Source organism: Rhodnius prolixus, unplaced genomic scaffold, assembly GCF_049639745.1.
Source record: "Rhodnius prolixus isolate KJV_2025 unplaced genomic scaffold, Rpr scaffold_3, whole genome shotgun sequence".
In the NCBI taxonomy this organism is placed as follows: Eukaryota; Metazoa; Arthropoda; class Insecta; order Hemiptera; family Reduviidae; genus Rhodnius; species Rhodnius prolixus.
The window spans coordinates 51849052-51867379 of NW_027411603.1; the positions used below are offsets into that span (position 1 = coordinate 51849052).

Consider the following 18328-nt stretch of genomic DNA (forward strand, 5'->3'; position numbering starts at 1 on the left):
TTCTTTATTTTATATTACATATATATAACATTGTGGGAAGAACACCTAGATTGAGAATGTAATTGAAGAAAACTATATTATTTGCGATAAAGCCAGATTATTTATTACTTATTATTACAAACGTTTGACTACAACATAAAATAACAATTACTTTAATCGAAGAATGAACTTAAACCAATGATTTTTATTTAAAAATAAAAATAAATGCATAAAATTATTGATGTAAAAAAAGTTTATGAATTTTTTAGCCTCTTATTTTTTTTATATTTTTTATAACGTTTTCTTTTTCACCTGTGATTAATAGTTTGATTATTATAGATAAATAGATATTACAGTCAATCTAAGTTAAATGGTGTGCTACTTGAGTAAATATTTTGTAGACGAAAATGGCCAGCATAAGGGTCTGTGACATCTAATAAATTCTAAAAAATGTGAAGGAAAAGTTAATGCAGTAAAATTACTTAAATTATATCAATGAAGTATTAATGAAATGTTGGGAACTGCTGATTTGTGTACCTTTTGGCGTTTAATCAACCCTTATACTTAACTTTTAAAACTGTAAGTTTTTGTTAAGGATCTGAGATAAGTTCTTAAGTCTTCTTCTCATGCTTTAGATCTAATAATTTGTAAGATGACAAATATCCCCTCCACCAAAAATATTCAAGCTCTTTAGAGGAAAGCTCAGGGGCATCGACCGCGGAAGACCTCTTTTTTTCTCTTTTCCCTGGCATTGGCTTTTCACCATACTGCCAACTTCAAAGCTTATTCCTTCCTAGGATATTTGATCTTAACTATGTAACTTCCTATCCACAAGTATATTTGTTAATCAAATCTTCAACAGGTTTCAGGGCATAGACATTATTAGAAAAGATGCTGTCTTCGTATCTAAATGGCGCATTCTAATTTTTGTACAGCGAGATGAACAGCTCATCTCTTTCTTTCTTATAAAGTGGGCATTCCATGACGACATGTTTAAAATCTTCTTCCTCCTTAAACTTTTCGCACAACGGAGTAGCTCGTTTACCGATTTGATGTAGGTACGACCCCGAAGACAGCATGGTTCGCTCTCAATCTGCTAATTGTAGTAACCAATCTTTTGCTCATGCCTGTACCTTTAAACCAAGGTCTTTTAGGCAGTTGGTTCACCATACGCTTGTAAAATTGACCCTTCGTACTATTACTGTAGTCTGTTTGCCACATTTGTAATGCGGTGGAAAACCTCTTAACAGCAATTTTCACAGAAAAATAAAGAAAAATCCAGGTGTAAAACACTCGGAAGGAATTTTCCTTCTAGTAAGTTTTATATGAAAATTCGGCCCCACCACGGTAGCGGTTAGAGGCCCGCAAAGCTAATATATGTTGTAGCACTGGGTCCGATTGCCAGTCTAGGGTTCATAATTCATTCTAAAGTATGGTTTGCTAGTTGTCTCCGTCCACGACACCTAATTTGGTAACAGGATGTAAAGCCAGCATGAAAAAGGAGGCGTTTACTTATCTTCCACCTCTCTGAACAGTAATTACGAAAGAAGTTAGTCCACAGATCTCGCAAATAACCGTCTACACGGTGCTGCTATCTTGAGAAACAATTACCATGCTAACAGTTTTTTTTTTCAATTGCTTCCCTTTTAGCCACTCAATTGTCGCGTGCCCATAGCTCTTGTTAATTCCACGTAGCCTGTGACCAGTTGACGTCAGCACAACTTTTGAGGAATACAGTGGCGCTGAGCGTTGGTCTTTTTACGTACTTTGGACTCTTAGTTAAATTAATAACTGTAGGATGCACCCCTAAATGGGCGCGCTTGATTGGTCAGCGATTAGCCTTGTTTGTTTACCCAATAAGAATTCAAGGTTGCCCTAATTAGCTACTTGGATGACCCAATAGAATCAACCAAAGTCTCACCCAATAGAATAAAAATAATTACAGTAAATGAAAGATTTGCACCAAAGTTACTTCAACTAAAATAATATATTTTGTAATAAAATATATTTTCAAAAAAGTATTTTTATGTTCAGAAATAAAAGTTTTATGAAATGAGCCGCCATCAACAGGTCGTAATTATGTGTGTATATAAATAAGTAGAGGGCAAAGTGTTGCTCGCTGTAACAGCGCCATTAACACACCAATGTGTTCATATTGTTTATTATTACACATTTTATGGACATACACAATAAATGTAATAAAAAGACAGTAGTAAGCTGTGCGGACACCACGTCACTTACACATTAACAGTGCGATAGTGACAGCTTTGGTTCCCTGCTTTGAGGCAGAGAGCTTTCCAGGAAAACTTGATTCATTTTCTTTTTACTTTTCCACTCACTGAGAGAAGGTATTGTAACCGTGGGAATTTCCAATTTTGAGATTTTCCGGGGCTAATATCCTATTCCCAAGAAGTGGGTGAAAGCAGAGGATGTTTTCTTTTCAGCCATGTTGAAGACGTTTTTCTCGATAAATGGGAAAAATCGTCCGCACTATTGCACTAACTGTTGCAGCAATGTTGATCGCTAAGTTCTGATCTATTTTTCCCCGGCAATATAAGCGTACTATAAAAGTTGGGGGTTTCCATTGATTCCTCATTTTTCTGAGCCCGGAAAATGCGTCACGATCACTTCCTCCTGTTAGCTAGTAAGAGGAAAGAGAAAAAGAAATTGATTGTGAAATTATTAAACATGTATGAGTACAAATGTGTAGGTTTGTGTGTCGCCACTAGCGACTACTGCAGACGAAGTAGAAGACTCTCTTTCCGTCATATTAGGAACTAGTAAGCAATAGTGATGGGCTATTTGAGCGGACTCGTTCCATTGGAACGAGTCCGATGGTGGAACGAGTTGATTCAAATCCCTATTTTTAAAAAAAGTGATTCCGCCCCGCCCCAAAAAATTTAGGCAAATAAAAATGAAAATGAGGCAGCAGAAGGTTTGGAACGATTAAACATAAGAACAAATGTCACGCAATTTATTATATTATTATATCATTAAATGTTAGCTTTCCCAGTTAATAACAAAACTATATTTCTTTAACACACATTGAGTACTATCCCTAATTTCCAATTGCCCTGATAAATATAAAATTAACAACGTAATACAAATATTAACACAAAAATAGGATAGTCAAATATAAATTAAAGCAATGCAGTTTTGTCATTATCTAGCTTGAACACTAGAAGACTGGAGTTAACTTACTTCAAGAGTATTCAAGGTAGAGAAACGGAAATGGGTAGGAAATTATTCCATAAAAATTCTAACTCTTCAAAATTATAATTACTCATAATATTTATTTACTAAGAATTGAATATCAAGCTTTTAAAATATTATCTTATTGTTTTACAAAAAGAAAAAGCTGTGTGCTTAATCTTAAACTTAGCGCTGGACACTTACTCTCATCTTCATTGGCGTAAGTTTGAACGTGTACATGTCAGCTAGACGGTCAAAGTAAAACTGGGCCAAAATTTAGTATTACCTAACTGGTTTACTTAGTGTAGTATCCCTCCCACTCTATCACCTATTTCACAAACATTCATCGATTAAAAATATTTTTTAGTTAAATATTCGTTTCATTGGAATACAAAAAACATTATAACGCTTTCTTAAGATGATTTGAATTTTTAAAATTTGTTTTTGTCCATTACTCTTATAAAATACGAAGAATTTCAAATAAAATATAATATACAAACACAGAATGATCTAGTGTGCAGGTGGAGTCAGTCGTAGTTACCATGACAACGGAACCGTTAAACGACTCCGGCCCAGCTCTAGCATTTTCATTGGTTAAATCCACTGGAGTTGGTGGAGTCGAATCCGGAGTGATTTAAATCCTTTTGAAACCGGACTCGTTCCATTTTTTCGTTCACTGAATCTAGCCAATAGAAATTGCTGGAGCTGGAACCGGAGTTGTTTAACGGTTCCATTGCTATGGTAACGAGGACTGACTCCACCTGCACACTAGATCATTGTGTTTGTATATTATATTTTATTTGAAATTCTTCGTATTTTATAAGAGTAATGGACAAAAACAAATTTTAAAAATTAAAATCATCTTAAGAAAGCGTTATAATGTTTTTTGTATTCAAATAAAACGAATATTTAACTAAAAATTATTTCCAATCGATGAATGTTTGTGAAATTGGTGATAGAGTGGGAGGGATACTGCAGTAAGTAAACCAATTAGGTAATACTAAATTTTGGCTCAGTGTTACTTTGACTGTCTCACGGTCATGTACACGGTTAAACTTACCCAATGAAGATAAGAATAAGAGTGTCCAGCGCTATGTTAAAGATTAAGCACACAGCTTTTTCTTTTCGTAAGATAATGAGATAATATTTTTAAAGCTTGATATACAAGTCCTAGTAAATAAATATTTCTTTATTTATGAGTAATTATCATTTTGCTTGAAGGGTTAGATTTTTTTTTATGGGAATAATTTCCTACCCATTTCCGTTTCTCTATCTTGGATCCTCTTGAAGCACATTAACTCCAGTCTTCCAGTGGTCAAGCTAGATAATGACTAAACAGCATTGCTTTAATTTTTATAATTGACTAGTCTATTTTTATGTTAATTTTTGTGTTACGTTGTTAATTTTACATTTATCAGTGCAGTTGGAAATTAGGGATAGTACTCAATGTGTGTTAAAGAAATACAGTTTTGTTATTAACTGGGAAAGCTAACATTTAATGATATTTTTTAATAAATTGCGTGACAATGTTACTAATGCATAGGGTAAGTACAGAGACCGGAATCGGTGAACGAGTTGTTGGAATCGATTCCAACCCTGGAACTGATTCAAATCCAACGAGTCCAAAGACGGACTCGTTCTGCCCATCACTAGTAAGCAAAACCTGGGTCACACGTCTGGAATAACATTAAGAGAGCGCTCTGGCGGAGACGAGGCCCAAACAAGGCACACGTGATGAGTCTAGAGTGGGGGGGGGGTTGATGAGCAGATGTGGTCCGTCTATGCACGTGCTGTACACACCAACACAACATCATCACTAAATGCACACCACACTCTCGAGATATCGTCATGGGTGTAGCCAGCTGTGAAGTTGCAGCTAGTGTACACTAATCACTCCATAATATCGTTCAATGTGGAATAATTTAGAAAAGAAATTATGCGTACAGATAAAAGTCAGATAAACATGATTGTATTTAATATTAAAGTATTTAGTGAACTGAATATGTTTTTATAAATTCACTGGGCTAATGGCTCATAAAAAAAAACGTTTATAATTATGCCTTATTTAAATAAGTAAAGCTTCTGACCCGGTTTCTAACCAAGATGCAGCTCCAAGATGATGTTCTCGTAGTATGTTACCAAAATTACAAAACTCCATGATTAAACTTTCCAGGCTAAAATTAGTTTTAAATGGATCGACAACTTTTTTAATTTTTTTGCTTAAAGGAAGCTTCGATTAATGGGGCTACACCGGAAATAGTTCCTTTTTAAAAGGTTAGGGTCTTTCAGTTCAGCACCTTTCATGCAGAGGTTAGGCATGTTCCTCCACAAACTAAATACCAAAAAAAAAAAAATATTTTATTCAAGAAATAACCTGTTTGGAAGGGGATTAGCTGAGTGGTTACCGTACTGGATTCCAACGGGAAGATCCCGAGACGTGCCTTAAGCAATAAAAAATGCCTCTTACGTGAAATCCACACGCTCATCTGCGAGGAGTGTCTTTGTAGAAGTGATATTCGTTATCACAGGTTCACTGAACGTAAATGTTTTTTTCTACGTATAAAAGTTATAGATAAATGGTACATTTGTAAAACATCTCGTTTACTTCCCCTTACTTATTTTGACTTACTCGGTCGAATCATTGAGCCGGAAGTTAGTATTCTTGACGTGATTTTCATGGAAAACCGCACCTAGGCGTTTCTTCAAGAAGACGTTTCAGGCAAGGGCCCCCCTCAAAAAAAAAAAAAAAAAAATAGATTGTGCGTAAGAGATTGATATGTTCAAATCAACTTTGGTTCGACCTTATTTATTTGCCTTAAGTTTGTTTGCATAATGCAAACGTCGGATAGATTTCACTTTAATTTTATTTTTGTTTTGTCGTTTTGTGCTTCACACGGTCATCTATTTTGTATAAAATTTAAAAAGCAAATGCTAACCTAATCGAATTATAGATTAGTATCTAAAACACTTCCATACACACACACATAAATGAGATAAATATTTAAATGGAATGGTAATATTTCTTTTTTCTTTTTTTTATTTGGTTTTATTGCAGATGTTTTACATGCATATGTGGAACCTTTCACTTTTTACTGTCGTACTTCTTCATGGACATTTATAAATTGGTCCTGTGGTGGTAAAAGATGGATCTAGAGTAGGTGATGTCGTTGAATAATTCCATTATTCTTTTGTTTTCTGTGTTTAATTTCCATCCTGTTCATTTGAGATTCAGTGAAATACTTTCATTTTGAGATAAAGGTTGTTGAAAAGTGAGTGTATGTCGGAAGATGAAGGAATACACAAAATATAATAGGGCGTGAACTCGTATAAAAGTTATCTGTCGCTTCGATTTTTAAAGGTTCTAAATAAAACAATAATTTCGAGTTAAAAAAATATTAAATTCTATCAATTAAACTGTAGTAACCAAACAATTACACTGAACTGACACCTTATAAGCAAGTCTGACACTTTTTTCTCCGCTCTGTAAACAAAATTCTTCTGACTAAGTGGAACAAATGAAAATTACTTGAGGTTATAAAAAGGTTACTCAAAGTTTAGAGTACATTACTGGCGCTAAAACTGAATAGATCACCAATTTAACATTGACGCCAAGCTGTGGTCAATTACCCTTACTATTTGAACCAAACATGAAATTTTTAGCTTCGTTTTTGTGCTATAATGTTTACATGTATATCCGATGTACAGATCGATCATAACTCATAATATTCAGTGAAAGTAATAACAGACAATACTTGCTCTCCAACTACTAACGACGATAAAGTGACTACTAACACCACCTAGCAGTACCGAGCCGTACTACAGACTCACTTAGAGGGAGCCACCTGCTTAGTTACGAGGTTCTGTTTCCACAACTAGTCAAGTCAAATTATTATTGTAATTTAAATGTTTTCTGAACAATTAAAAGAAAAATTCGGTTAATATTAGTTGTAGTAAAATACTTGAATTTACCATAAAGTGAAGATTTTTACTAGCGAATTAAGTTTTAAATTCCCTTATCTAACTGGTAAACAGTACATGTGCCTTTACTCTTTGATTACCAAGTTACTTAAGATATTTCCGTCACCATTTGGGATTTAGCGTAGTATTTAAAAGTTCATGTTATCTTTAGAAATGATTTTTTTTTTTTTTTCATTTATTATTAATATTCCGGGCACATGTGAAATATTCACAGGTTATAAAGTTTTTTTTCTGCGTTGTTCATGCATGTGACTAACATATAAATACACATAAGGACATTTATAGCACCAAATACATTTTGCATGCTTTAACCTTATTATGGAGATTAGAGAAGTAAAAGCACTGATATGTTATTCAAATAGTATCCGAGAAATATATGTACCACCGAGTGACGTCACAAAGGTCATCGCTGATGGTTTATAATTTCAAGTAGGAATTACCATAAAGATCTATTTCTTCTGAAACTGATGTATTTTCAAGGATCTTATTATAAGGGCATAGGACATGCTATATAGTATATTTGTCTTTAGTTAACCTTTAAAGGACTTAATTTATTGATTGAAATGATACAAAATGGCTGGTTACTGGTGTATGTGTTTTGACCGAATTTCTCAAAATCAAAAAGTTACCAATTAATTTTTTAGCAACGATTCTTTTTTCTTGCAAATAGGATTCATTTCGTGACGTTCACAATTCCAAAATTTTCCTCCACGCCCTTCTTGACTGGAATTATTAATTTAAGACCAGTGTCCAGAGATACAGAGAAGGCCACGTTAAGTGTCACTGTACACTGATGGCGTACTAACTGGCGAACCTCCATCTACGAAATCTAAAAGTATGGCTAAGCAGGCTGAATGTAACTTGAAATCCAAATTTTCGTGACAATGTTTCTTGGGTATGCTCATAGTTGGCACAGAAGATAGCAGCACAATCTGAACAAATCAGATTTTTTGTTTTTGTTTTTCAACAGTTGTTCAAACTGTTTTATGTTTACGTTTTTACCCTTTATTGTGTAATGTTTTATTGGAATTGGCGTGGCTCGCTTGTGCTACACTCAGCGGTTATTATGCTCTCTCTCTCTGAACTGTAAACAACATTTACTTTTATTCAGTTAGCCAAAGCCTTCACAATCACGCCTTTAAATACTATCAATTTAATTAATACATTCACCTACAGGATGCACGTATTCATGATTGGGATAAAATATTCTTTATTTTTACTTCATCGCATATAATGGATAACGTATAATTAAGGCGCCACGGTAGCCGAGCGGTCAAGAGGCGAGACCTGCGCAAAGCTAATATGCATTGTGATACTGGGTTTGATTCTCGGTCTTAGGCCTTGGATTATATTTAATGGTTAATATGAGAAATTTATAGTAAAGTATGTTAGGCGGTTATAGGCTAGACCCGCAATGCTAAGATGTATTGTTGGATTAGTGGGTTCGATTACCCTGGTATAAGCCTTGGATTTTATTTAATGGTTAATATGAGAAATTTATAGTAAAGTATGTTAGGCGGTTATAGGCTAGACCCGCAATGCTAAGATGTATTGTTGGATTAGTGGGTTCTATTCCCCTGGTATAAGCCTTGGATTTTATTTAATGGTTAATATGAGAAATTTATAGTAAAGTATCTTAGGCGGTTATAGGCTAGACCCGCAGAGCTAAGATGTATTGTTGGTTTAGTGGTTCGATTCCTCCTGGTCTAGGCCTTGGATTTTATTTAATGGTTAATATGAGAAATTTATAGTAAAGTATCTTAGGCGGTTATAGGCTAGACCCGCATAGCTAAGATGTATTGTTGGTTTAGTGGGTTCGATTCTCTGACTCTAGGTCTTGGATTTTATTTAATGGTTAATATGAGAAATTTGCAGTAAAGTATGTTAGGCGGTTATAGGCTAGACCAGCAAAGCTAAGATGTATTGTTGGTTTAGTGGGTTCGATTCCTCCTGGTCTAGGCCTTGGATTTTATTTAATGGTTAATATGAGAAATTTATAGTAAAGTATGTTAAGCGGTTATAGGCTAGACCAGCAAAGCTAAGATGTATTGTTGGTTTAGTGGTTCGATTCCTCCTGGTCTAGGCCTTGGATTTTATTTAATGGTTAATATGAGAAATTTATAGTACAGTATGTTAGGCGGTTATAGGCTAGACCCGCAATGCTAAGATGTATTGTTGGATTAGTGGGTTCTATTCCCCTGGTATAAGCCTTGGATTTTATTTAATGGTTAATATGAGAAATTTATAGTAAAGTATGTTTGGCGGTTATAGGCTAGACCCGCAAAGCTAAGATGTATTGTTGGTTTACTGGGTTCGATTCCCCCGGTCTTGGATTTTATTTAATGGTTAATAAAAGAAATTTACAGTAAAGTATGTTTGCTAGACGCCTCCGTCCACGACACCTAATTGGTGGTTGGACGTAAAGCCCGCCTGTAAAAATAGGCAATTGCTTTACTTTACTTTACCAATGGATAACGTATAATTATTTGAGGAACCATTTCGGCACATTATGAAGGATTAAATACTTTCTCTTCCTGCCATATCAAATTCATTCATCCTGAGTTATCCTGTCGTGCTTCAAGTAACCGGAAGACTAGTTTTTAATTTCCAGAATAGAACTGGACATTAACAATAAGTGTCGAAATGAAGATATAATCGAATTCAGTCCTTAACTGTAGTAGAGCTACAATTTCCGTTGCAAAATTTTCGTAAAGTATATAATAACAGGTCTTGAACCAAAATTTAGGATAAATTACTGATTTTGCTTTGTATTATTCTCATTTTTGGAATATCAAGATTTTGGCGGAATTGTGAAACGAAAAACTGAAACAAGTTTTTCATGATTTTAATAGCTATAAATAATTTCTAAAGGTAATCAATGATTTTATATTAGCTATGCAAAGTACTGGATCACACAATTCGTATAAAATATTACGTCCCCAATAACTTCTTATTTTTCAGGTTAAAAAAAGGAGTTCCACATTACTTCCTTTCTTAAGAGAAAGAAAAATAAAAAGTAATGAAAATTACCCATGGAGTGTAATAAAGTGACTGTTATCCAACCAGGAGATTCAACGTGTAAAATAAATACCTAGCTAGGTAATAAATTTTTTTTGAATATCTCTAGCGTGACAAAAAGTATTAAATATTCTAGTTAATTCTTATAGGAGAGGGGATGAAAACTGTTTAGCGTGTGAGGGGTTGTGAGAGGAGTCTTGTAAACGTGGGTATAGTGTGAACTGTAAAAACTAAATCCCCCTGATGTGGCGAAAGAAAAGCGAAAGGTTAATAGAATTTTTATAAGAGTTAGAACTGGCTGGACGGGAGAGCGGGCAGAGTTAGTTGACAAACTGAAACACACGAAGCGACACAGTTTGCAAAAGTTTTCCAAACTCGGTTAGAAAAACTTTGTCTCCTATTTCTTAGGAAAACTACACAAAAACTTAGACAATTAAAATAAGAAAATAATAGCACGGAACAATCTATTAAATGTCGTGACTCTAGTCCACTCGATGCCTGCTAGAGAGCGCGCACATCACAGCACGCTCTCTCGTAGTTCATTCCCAAACTAGTTTTATAATTTTTTTTTTTTAAATTATTACAGCTGACATGAAACTTTTGAAGAAGATATAGGTTTTACCCACTGGACTGTTTTCCTAAAAAATGTGTATCCTCCCTCTTTTTATGTGGAAAACGTGATTACTATGGAAAAACTGGTGTCACTACTTCGGCTAAGTTCGGCTGTGTGCAATTAGGAAGGGCAAAACAAAGGGAAATTCTCGTCTAACCAGTTCTGTCTGATTAAAGAGGATGAAGCTGGAATGCTGCTAGTCATCTAAAATCGTACTATCCGTTGGCGTAGCATAAATTCGTTACCAAGAAATGGACTTCTGAAGAAGAGACATTTGAAAAACCAAACGGGATGGATTAAGGATTCAATTGGCAGGAAAGGGATTAGCAATGAAGTGGCCAATCCGCGGACCTGCGGGCCGCAAGTGGACCGCCTTGAATACCCCGCAAGATTCATCCTAATTTTACAAAATTTGATTATTACCTCCAACTGGAACTGCCTGCTAACAATGTAATAATGAACTAAAAACACATTTTTAAACCCTGTGTTGTATCTAAAACAGATTATTTGAACACTTATGGCACAAAATAAAATTTTGAATCAACATACAGCTGCGAATCGTTTTTCTCGAAAATGAAATTGACCAAACATAAAGTTACACAGTAAACGTTCCGGGAATATAGGCCAATTACAGTAGGCTCATTTTTCTCTACAATTGTGCACAATTGCAGCTTTCTAGCTGCATCCAAAAAATGCAAGATGTAAGATGATAAAGTTTAGGAGCTTTACATTTCCATCAAATTTGGAATTGCTATATCTCTCAGTCCTTTGGTGTAAATTCCTTTCCGCAAATAAGTACATTCGCAGAAACCGCGGAATAATAAAGCAAGATTTCCTTCCTTGCAATTCTCTGCGAGCACAAGCATTGAAACCTATGGTTTGCTTTCCGTCTATTCTGTTCTTCCGTAAACCAGCTTTTCTGTACTTCTTGTCCCAATATTAGTCCTCAAATGCGGACACTTGCTTGGTATTCCATAGTTTTGCCAATGTTGTTTTGCAACTTTGCCGAAACTGAGTTGAAGTTCCAGGAAGATTGGCTAATTTTTTTCTTTTTCGACTTCGCCTCGAACAGCTTCAGTTGTCTACGTTTCCAGATGCTGCAGGATAGAAGGGAAATTCCAAGAACCTCGCTAACTTCCCTATCGTGTTAAATTTTCCACACAGAATTCTAACCGGAAATGCTTGAATAAATTTGTTTTACTTACTTGTGATTTTTTCGAAGAAGATTCCAACGATTTTTCTGAAAATTTGGTCAAATCATTTCAATTCCGTGTAGTAGTAATTATTTAGCGTACAATAAATGCAATATTTAATTAATTAGCTAGGGAGATGTTAAAACTGAAAGGGAAAAGGTCAATCAACATTTGTGAGAGAACGCCATTGAGAATCACTCAATAAAATCAATCCACTGCAATCAAATTAATTAAGGGCTACACGTTCAAAGCATTAAATATGTCATTAAGTAATTAAAATATATATATATATATAACTAGGGCCTATCTCGGGCTGTAACTATTCCACCGGGATAATTAAGTGAATAAGGCTTAAATCTAAGGTTTCATTCACTAAAAACAATACCCGCCACCGCCACTCTCTCTCGTCGGGCTTCATTTCATTCCCGCGCGCGCCAATCTACGACCCGCTTTATTATCATCGTTCATTACTACTTGCACCACTTCATCCTGTCACTTTTCTTTACTAGGAGTTCTCAATCAAGTCATCAAGGCAAGCTGAAAACTGTACTAAAATAATGAACTTTCTTGTCGATCTAAATTCAATAAATTTATGAAGAATTCTAGGTCCCTTCAAACATAATATTTTATTAATTTCTTAATTACTAAGGAGAAGCATTGTGGTAGGGGTTCAGAGTTTTCTGTTTTAGTTTTCGTCTTAAATTCACGTTTTTAAATGCTTTGAGAAATGGAATGATTTTCGTTTTTAAATCAAGTTGCCCAACAATGGCGACCTCTCTTCACCCAGCTACTTCAAAGGCGCATCCCGACTGATTATTTTGTAGGCTCCTTCTGGTATCTGTTACATCTTGCTGCCTCACTCCTGGGTGCTTCCATCTAGAGCAGTGGTTCCCAAACTTTTTTGACCCATGGACCCCTTTTTATAGTCAAAACTTGCCCATGGACCTCTTTTTATAGTCAAAACTTGCCCACGGACCCCCAAGTGAAAAAGCTACATAAATGCACAGTATAAAAATTACAAATTTAAAAAAACATTTTGTTGAAGTATTTATTGAAATTATAACTTTTGTTTAAAATAAAATTATTAATTTGGATGAACGTGATGAGATGTTATGAGTGTATTTATATCCGGCTCAATGTTTGTGAGTAGCTACCGCAAATCCCCACGAGTAATCTTTGGTTGAGGTCTGCATGAAGAGCCGTTAAGTGTTCGACAGTTAGCAAGCAAATCTTCATCTCATCATTTCGAAAGATTTCCCAAGTTTTGCAACAAACGCAGATATTACGCTTTTAGTTTTGATTAAATCTAATTGGTCACCTTGTTAGTCTCTAATTTCCATAATAATAATAAATGGATCACAGTTTTATTATTTTATATTGAACCTTGCGCGGACCCCCTGACGTTGTTCAGGGACCTCCAAATCAATTTGAATTTTCCACGGACCCCCTGAATGATACCGGGAACCCCTGGGGGGGTCCGTAGGGACCACTTTGGCAACCACTGATCTAGACGGACTGGTTTCCCATTTTTCTATTGAACATTCGTGTGTTTGGAAATTCGTAAAAACCACCTTTTCATGTTCTGAGAACCTCCCACCTCTACAGGATTACTTTAAATATAAATGCTTGCTTTGATTTGTTAAAGGGCGAAGAAATAGTGAGAGGATAGAGGTACAGCTAGAGAATAAAGAAAAATTGAAGAACAATGAAAGAACGGTGCGAACACAAGTGGTGGGGATATTTTGAGAGGTTCAGCAAAGTGTGGTATACAGTGAAGATACCCAAGGTAGTGTTATAGAGGCGGCAAATTGACCGAAGAGCTAGCTGGCTGGCGTGAACGAGAGCTGCCCTAAAGTTAAAGGAAGGCGGCAGCCTTGTGTACCTTCACTAGCCGCCTCCGAACATAAATCTTGTTCCCGACCAAATATTTGAGAACCTTTCTCCTGCCCTCAGTAACCACCTCCCAATCTACTTACCAGCATTGTGCACACCGTCTCTACTCTCCAACTACCTTACCCACAAATCCATCGCAATAAATCCTGGCCCTCACACTTCACAGTCTGTATCCCTTTTACTGAGGTCCAAGTTCCGCCCCTCTAAGTGTAAGTAATTTCAGAACGTAATACGGTTATACCCTGGCCATTTTCACCTTGAATTACCACTCTAGTTTTTCTTCATTCTATAAAAACTGACGAGTATCTTTATTTGGTAAATTATGTGAAATATTAACTAGTTCTTTTCTGCTATAATTCTTAAAAAACACCAACTTGTAACCTTGGAATTTTAATCAAATTTTAGTTGATTACAATATTCGACTAGGTAGATTCATTACATCATCAAAATGATGACGTGAATACAAACGTACACACGTAGGAAGATATACTCACACCCACAAAACATTTTTTGGGACTCAGAGAACCATAAAATTCAAAATCAATCTATTCGATTACAACACCTTAAAAATAAAAAAACTATTTGGAAGATAAACTAATAAATTGTGGATTTAATGAAAGGCCAATGTAAAATAGATACTCTTTTCACAATTTTTTTAAAATGTCAACACGTGGGAGGGCGCGTAAGGGTGGAAGGTAGTGTAATGGCAACCGTGTGTATGTGTTAGTACGTATACCGCAGTTTAGAGTTGGCTGGTCCACAACTCTGATAGCTGGATCAAATGAATATTTCAATCCATCACTTGTACGAGTAAAGGTGGCCAACCTGGCAAAAACACTGACTGCCCAAACCCTGCGCAGTCACCCCAGTTTACCACGAAACCAGGCGACAAACCTGCTGCCATAGAACCTTCATTAATCCCAGCTGGACACACCTGGCGACTCGGCTGTCAACTAACCTAACCTCTCTCCTCAGTCACATATTCTTGTGTTGTTTATGTATTGTAGTATATGCCTGTGGTCACCAGTTAAACGCCTTAGTATTCATCAACTAATTTGTTTCAGTCATTAATTTTGCATGCTGTTTCTGTTATTTTGTTTCTTACCCCTTTTAAAAGGGAAAGTTGCAATCATTTATAGATTAGTATTTTTTTTAGTTTTCTCCACGAATATTCGGTTAAAAAGTAAGAAGAAAAGGTTATTCATTGTTTCCTCACCACCAAATTTTAAGGAAGAGCTGGTGGTAATCACTTATTGAAGCTGGAAGTATAAATCTTATTGCCGTTTATCTGCAAGTCCAAATTTACACACATTGTGCAGTCACAAGTAGTACAAGTTGCGGGTTGTCAATTAATAACGGATTACAAACATATTTTCAGTAAGTTAATTATTTATTGTACTTAAATTAAGACGAAGATCTAAGGTCTATTAAATTGAAACGAGTTTTAATCATTCTTTGCTTTAATAATTTGCCAGAAAACAGTAATTTGCTTAGAAGAAGTAAGCAAATGGATAGGAGATTCTCTTTTATGCATGCCTTTCATTATGACCGTTTAGGAATTGCATTCATCTTCAGATAGTTTATGTTGGATAGAGTATACTCGTAACATAACTTCTACCAGTTTTGATCACGCAACGAAGGCATTCTAACAATGTTTTAAGTTGAGCTTAACGTTAGATAGGTTGACAGTTTGCATTAAATTAACCCCAATTGGAGTTGACATTTGCATCCTTCTCCTAATTGAACATTTTCATGGGAGAAGTATGTGGAATATACATGGATTCTCAATTAGTTTAGGCCAAATTATGTAATGTGGTTGGCGACCGATCTGGATTAGATTACTTTAAAGTTACATTTCAAACATATTTGCATTGAGATTAACATCAATCTCTGGTCACCCTCTTTTAAGACTTTTGCTTTAGAGAACCCTTTGCATGTCTTGATTTGATGATAATTGTTCTGATTTACACAGAAATATGATTTGATTTTAGTTATTCTACTGACAATTTAGCAGAGTCCAACAAATCGGATCACTTTACTGTAATAAAGGGCATTAAAAATATTGTATTTCTTGCTGGAAGTGGTGTTTATGACTACTGCCAGCTTGATCTTAAATGGAAATAAATCAAGAAACTAGAACTTACTCGCTTTTGTCACCCGAATAGGATCAACCATTGTGAGATATTCACAATATTGTTGCAAGTTTGCAAATGATTGCTAATACATATCTCTAAGGGCGGTCCTATTGTTGGTTTAAGTTACAAATAACTATAGAACAGTTATTGTGATAAAGGCATCTTTTGTTGGAACTAGTAAACTAGTTAGTTTAACTAGAAAGTTTTGTATGAATAACAGGAACATTTCCGTAATTATCTTGTATTTGGAAACAAATATTTATTTGCTAACAGTGTTACAACTAGTTTCTCACCTCTTAACCACGCTGGTGTTGATGGTAAAATGTTATTGCAGAGTTACCAACTGTGATTTACATTAATTACTGAATTTTATGTTTCTCAGTAACTGATTTTGTCTCTCCAACTTTCTGAATTCAGGTTGTTATTTGTTATTTTGTTCAACATCTACGCTAAGTCGGGTTATTTGTTTTCCAAATGCGTTTTTTGTTCAGAAGTTCAAACTTCTTTCTTGCCCAGACCTCTTTCTTTCGGATAACCACTTATTCATGCTAACCTTCCATAGAACCTTTTAGTACCTATAAGACATTGAATTATTGACATCAATTTATCCAATATTAATTAATCCTTTAGAGTTTTAAGATTCTCTACCTTTTATTAGATCAGTGCTGAAGACAAGTTTTCTCTTTAATACCTCTACAGCTTGTAGAAGATAAAACCTGATCTCAATGTTGTCCTTTGGTTTTGATCGATTCTGATAATATTGTTCTAAAATTAAAATATTTTAATGTTTAAATGATTTTTGTATACTTATAGTTGGCTGTCATTCCTCACCTCAGACCTAGCCATCTCAGCGTGTTTCTTACACGTGTAAAAGGAAATTGCAGTTACGCAAACATCTCCTAACGATCTCCGAACGCAGTTTGTTCAGTGTATTGTTCTACATATTTCAAATGGGGGGGGGGTTGTGAACAATATAGCTGAAGTGTACTAAGAGTTAGTATTTAGGAACTGAAATTAAAGCACCGGGAATATATTATAGAGTTTAAGGAAGAGGGTTGAAGTCGTTGTGTTGGCACCAAGTTGGACTAGAAGGGGAGTAGAAGAGTTTGAAGAGGGAACGAACTCAAGGAGTCTGCAAGTCTGCTGGTTGCTTCCTTCCGGTATTTATGACATTATTTAGCCGTCTGTGCGGTCCTGAGGCAGTTTCACCCTCTGTTCTGTCTCCCTTTTCTAGAACTTCTCAGCGCTTCTCAGGGGGATTGCAAACTGTCCTTACAACTTATACTGCCATCTTCTAATTCTTTAACGCATTCTCTATAGCCTCTTTGTCGGCTAACCCCGGGAGTCGTCGGAGAATTGTGGCGTGCTGCATCCATGCTATATCTTTTATCTGGAAAACTATTAAATTTAAATGTTCTGTTATTGTCTAGTGTTCAGTCTAGAAATACGTTCGTCAGTTCCAAACTATGGATAACCAATTTCTCGCTATATCAGTGCATATATGTACAATACATATATATATTTTTTCATTCATGAATTATTATATTAGCTATGATTTCGGACTTTAATCCATCATCAGAGAGAGATAGATTAATTACTTTGGAGTAGAGATTTCGACTTCACTAACGTTACCGTTTCTCATTTCACTTGCTAACTCATATTATCACGCATTGCGGACCAACCACTACGGTTTATGAATGATTGCAGAATGTGTTTTATTTCAATTATGATGTGCCTAATTTTGATTTTATTCAAGAATTTGATCGGAATAAAACAGTTAGGTTAAAAATTGAATCATTTTTGTGGTAAAATGTTTTATTGCATAAATTGATTCTTTATGCAATATACCTCAACCCCAAATACTTGGCAATATTTAGCCACCTTAACCAACCTTAGGGTCGGTTCCTGAAGGACTAGAATGGTTAAGTGGTTTGGTTAAAAGGCCCTCTCTCCACAAACATTGGACTGGTTTCTTCAAAATAATTTGTTGTGGTTTTTGCATAATTTCATTCTTTATTAAATACCTATGGGGGAAAAAATATTGAAAAAATTCTAGAGTACATTTTTCCTTTAAAAAAATAGCCTAAAAAGTATTAATGGCGGAACGTAGAAGTGGTATGTGGGCGTGTAGTTTATCCCTGCCTACCTACGCTTCTATTGGCCAGTGTATACGCCCACAAGACGCTTGTTTGATCCGCCATTAGGATTTTTAATGCAAGATATTTCTAATAAAACATGTGATTAGAATTTTTTTATTATTTTTTCCTCCGTAGGTATTTCATAAAGAATCAATTTATGCAATAAAAATTTTTACAACAAAAATGAAT

The 18328-nt window shown here is 35.2% G+C and overlaps 1 protein-coding gene across 1 annotated transcript in view; it reads right to left on the reverse strand.

Annotated features, from left to right (window-relative positions):
* Positions 1–7319, reverse strand: part of LOC141453542 (cuticle protein 7-like) — a 262992-nt gene extending 255673 nt beyond the window's left edge. Inside the window, exon 1 of the mRNA XM_074126917.1 lies at positions 6620–7319. The gene's annotated coding sequence lies outside the window, so the exon portion shown is untranslated. The remainder of the gene's footprint in view (positions 1–6619) is intronic.
* Between the last annotated feature and the right edge of the window lie 11009 nt (positions 7320–18328).